The sequence below is a fragment of the Macrobrachium nipponense genome, chromosome 26 (assembly GCF_015104395.2).
Source record: "Macrobrachium nipponense isolate FS-2020 chromosome 26, ASM1510439v2, whole genome shotgun sequence".
Taxonomy (NCBI): domain Eukaryota; kingdom Metazoa; phylum Arthropoda; class Malacostraca; order Decapoda; family Palaemonidae; genus Macrobrachium; species Macrobrachium nipponense.
In genome coordinates this window covers 50,590,355-50,595,590 of record NC_087215.1, presented here as the reverse complement: position 1 = coordinate 50,595,590, position 5,236 = coordinate 50,590,355, and positions in this window count along the sequence as shown.

Here is a 5,236-nt window from a genome sequence, read left to right as displayed (position 1 = left end):
AAAAGAGTAAAACATACAGAATGAAGAACCTAAAAATAATAAATTAAAACAAATGTAACCTAATGAATAATCCACATAAAATTGCTCTTTCATGAACGCTCTGAATGCAAAGTCATGGTAACAGTTTACATTTACTGTATGAATATCCAAAGTATAATCAGCAACTTACATAAAGCTTTGGAAATAAACCTATCATTGAAAGTTTGTCAGAAACTTCAAAATTTGAAAATAATCTAAAAATAAAGTTTGTGAAAAACTGTGATTTAATTGACAAAAACTAAATAAAAAATTATATAAAAACAAATCCTTCAGGCCAGCCCTATGGTAATCAGCTGATTGGTCTAGTAAAAGTTAGTTTTTAATATTAATAATGAGTTAAAAAGGACTATTGAATTTTCCTCATTTCGATAGGTCACACAGAATAACAACCATAAAACGTCAATTAAAAAATACTTTGATAGTTGAATGAAGGTTTGCAGACGTGTCATTTGAAAACTTCTCACAGTTGAGGATGGAGACCACACATTTGGAAAACTAAGCTGACGAAATGTTTTCCTTATCGAATCCAGACATGACGTATATATGTATATATACGTATATATATATATATATATATATATATATATATAATATATATATATATATAATATATATAAATATATATATTCCGTATAGATTCAATGACATATATATATATATGATATATATATATATATATATATATATATTGTTTACATGCGAGGCGTATAAAGTGCTACAATTTATTTTAGAAATTAACTGACATCTGACAAGGTTGGGTGCCATGCAGGTAACAAAGAGAAAACGGGGAGGGCAAAATGATGTCCAAATTGATGGATTTTAGTGAAATACAATGTTACACTAAATTAAGTTATTATTACATGAAACAGAAGATGTATACACAGGATTAAAGGCACTAGCTCCGTGGCACTAAGGTTACATTAGTTCACAAATCAAATAGTGCCACTATGTAAGATCAGAGAATGTTAAGCCCTCTATGGGAAAAGAGTTAATTGAATGACATGATTATTGCAGCTGTCATAAATCATAAAATAATAATAGAGAACATCTCTTCAAACTTCCCCCCTGGGACTTGAAACTGCCAACAGTAGCACATCTTGGCGCTGTGGGAACACCATCGACGTACACAATGTCCACGGTCTCCTATTTGGTAAATTAAGGATGCACTGCAATGCTCGATTTAAAATGCAATTAATGTGACTGGGACTTGCTTAAGGCTGAGAGGGTAAATAAGCTAACACCATTACAAGATAGCAAAATGAATGAACACTTATGGTTATGAGTCACAAATGTTTCCCACTTCACTTGTTCTCTGAAGGAGATGCAATGGGGATAGTTTATAATAAGAGCAAGCAGAAGTTAAGTAAGAGAATGCATCGAAACAGATTCTAAATCCACTATACTTTTGTCCTCTAGACAATCAGAGACTTTGAACGTAGTACCAAGCTTCCAGGTGACAGGATTTCGGGTGGAAAGCTAAACGGGTCCCCATGAGAGTACAGACAGTGGCAGGAAGGTGCAGGGCACAGAGACCAGGTCTGGACAGTGACCTGACTTCACTAATAATGCTCTCACAGCAGCGGCTGTTGCCGCCTTTTAATCGCTCTCTTCATCTTTGGCCCATTGTCTCCACAATTTTTGGGCGCCACATTTTCTCAGAGCTGCTGATGGTTTGCCTGGAATAGAAATTTGAGATGACAGCACACAGATTTGGAAAAGATTGGACAATGAGAGGATCATTAAGCTGTAGGAGGAGGTGGAGTTTCAGAGGGAGTGAAGTGGGAAAATCTGCCATGACCAATCTTTAATTACTAGGGAAGTAGGGGTGCAGCATCCATACGCTGACGTGGGTGGTCTGGCTTCAGATTTCCTTTTCCACCAAAATCCTAGTATGTTTTTTTTCATGATTTCTTAAAACTGAGGGCTTAAAACAGACATAGAATATATGTCTGTTACAATACACACACACACACACACACACACACACACACATATATATATATATATATATATATATATATATATATATATTGTTTTTGTTTTTAGCTAGGAGATCTAGTTTAAACCAATGGGTTACACTGAAAGTGAAATGTATGCACTTAGCTTGGTATAACATATTTTGACTTTAGCTTAAGGTCAGATAAAAAACATTCAAAATTCAGAAGGGGGAGCAGTGATTAGGTTAATTCTTAGTGTTTAACTTAGTTAATTAAATTTCAATAGAAAAACACATATCAGAAGAATAATAATGTAACTGGAACAGATAAACAATTGTCCTGTAATACAAGATAACAGATGAATATGAATGGAGTATCCTTGAAGAAGCACAAAAGGGAGCCTTCACTGTGCACAAAGTGATGAACAGATCCACAGCTGGCTAACTCATGTCTGTAATTGAAAAGTCAAATGGTTACCTAACCAAAATAAGGTGCTTGATCAAGGAACCAAGGAATTTTATGGAGGGTGCTTATAATAAACCATACATAAAAACTAACATCAAATAAAAGCAATATCAGACTCGCTGTAGGCAATATCACACTGTGAAAGGAAAATGAAAATAGTAAAAGACTGACAGGAACGTGACTGGCTAAGAGAATTCATTTCTTGCACTTTACCTTCGTTAGAGGAGAATTCTTTGTCTTCAGGAGGGCCTGAAGGGGAGGGAAGTGGAAAATCAATCACAACAAAAGTTACCAAGGCCCACAACAGCCATGTGTATCAAGTGGCAGCTCCAGAGAGCAAGGGAGGACAGTATGGTCCTGGTTAAGCTTTCAGCATCTTCTAAGAACAAACTTGTCCAAGTGAGGCCCTCTTATACATAGCTTTTGGGGTTTGCACTGTCACTCCGTGCAGATGGAGTTATAGTTTTTGCAGGACCGCTTAATCAATGTAGGGTCTCATCATGTGGACATGAGGTTATCAAGGTTCAGATCTTCAATAAAGCGCCAAGCACAGTCAAATCTATGCCTTCTGCCGGTTGGTGCCTTGGGCAAAGATTAGCACTCCCTTTGAATTAGTGCTGGAAATTCATGGTCTCCGCAGTCATTTAGACAAGGAAAGGTGCTTAAAGAATTACCCCTCAAAGGTAGTGGGTAAGAGGAGTTTGTTGGGGCAAATTTTGCCTACAGTTTGATTTAGTGAGTATCAAATCTCTTTCATTTAATATTATTTTAATTACTTGGAAGTGAAGATGGCATGCGAGAGGTTTACCTCATCACAATATATATATATATATATATATATATATATATATATATATATATATATATATATATATATATATGACTGGTAAAAATGTTTCTGTACAACAACAGAATTCCATCTGATAAAAGGAGCCCATAAAAACACCAAAACCTGTAGAGAGAAAAGTACTATATTTCAGAGACTGCTGTCCCTCTCTTCAGGTATATGAATGAGAAAAGTTTACAGAAAAAAGTGGTATTTATACCAAGAGATCCGTCCACAAGTAAGCCCAATTTAGGTGCACCCCCGCTGATAATCTTCCTTTAATCTTCTTAAGCGTTGGTTGAATGAACACTTCGTCGACGACATCTGAGATCCACGCCCCTTTTGAGAGGTTCATTACCTGCTTCTCTTTTATTAAGGCCTATTCTATCATTTGACTTCTGTTTACCGGCAGTTGCTGCTATAAATTACACGTGACATATTCCAGTTTATTCTATGGTTATGTTCATTTATATGGTTGAAAATAGCCGAGTTCTGTTGTCCATACCTAACTGACCGTTGTGTTATTAATCTCTGGGGAAGTGATTTACCTGTAAATCCGATGTAAGATTGGTCACAGTCCTGGGCATGGGATCTCATATACCCCAGAGTCTTTGGGAGATTGTCTTTTGTTGGACGTTAATCAGGGATTTGGCTAAGGTATTTGGGTAGGTAAATGCAAAAGGGTTGGATTTCCCAAGGGTGTGGGTTATTCTCTTAATCGTCTCCAGGTGAGGAATTTTTATTTTATTGTTGGGTGTGTCTCTGGTCTTGTCTTTAGGGGGTCGGTAGAAAATTACGTTTGCTTTTTGAATTGCTTTCTCAATTATATGGTCAGGATACTTTAAAGACGAAAGTTGCTTGCGAATTAGTTCAAATTCTTTTTCCAGGAAATCTGGGGAAACAAATTCGTAAGGCTCTTAAGAATAGGTTGCTAGCTGCACCTATCTTGATAGTAATGTCGTGATAGCTAAAGTAGTGAATAGATGAAAGTGAGAACGTTGGTTTTCTGTATATGGTAAATTTGTATTCTGTCGTGTCTCTGATTATTAAAACATCAAGAAAAGGAATTTTGTTGTCTGTTTCCCATTCAACTTTAAATTTGATGCTGGGCACTAATGCGGTTAATTTTGAGAGGAATTCATTAAAATTACCCCACCACTTATTATCCCAAAATGTTAGGATGTCATCCACGTATCTCATCCACAGCATGTTTTTGGGTTTTATTGCATTTATTATTGTAGTTTCAAAGTATTCCATGTACAGATTGGCTAAAACAGGACTTAAAGGACAACCCATACTACACCCGAATTTTTGCTTGTAGAATGATTCCCCGAATGAAAAATACGTATTAGATGCACATAATTCAACTAACTTTATTATTTTGTCAAGCGCCAATGGGAAATGATCTGAATAAGGGATAATTTTTCCCTTAGAAACTGAAGAACGTCCTGTACTGGTACTTTTGTGAATAGGAAGTCTACGTCAAGGCTTAAAAGTTTTATGTTGTGAAGTGGTATATGTGCTTCTCTAAATTTTGTGTGTGTGTGTGTGTGTGTGTGTGTGTATGCCTAGATTCTATAAGCAAAATTTCGCCTCCTATGTTTTCCTGATGTGTGATCTCCATCCTCAACACTTCAAATGACGCATTTGCAAAACGCCTTTCAACTATCAAATCTTATTCAGTTAATTGAAGTTTTATGGTCAAATTAAAAGCCCCTTTTTTTAACGAAGTTGAGTACAACTGTAATTGGAAGAAAAACACCCAGGCTACGGTTATATTTTATATTGACCTGCATATTTTTTCTTACTGTGATGAATGGTAATATGCCGAATATGTATCGTTTCAAGACCGTAGAGTTCTCTCTCTCTCTCTCTCTCTCTCTCTCTCTCTCTCTCTCTCTATATATATATATATATATATATATATATATATATATATATATATATATATATATTATATATATATGTG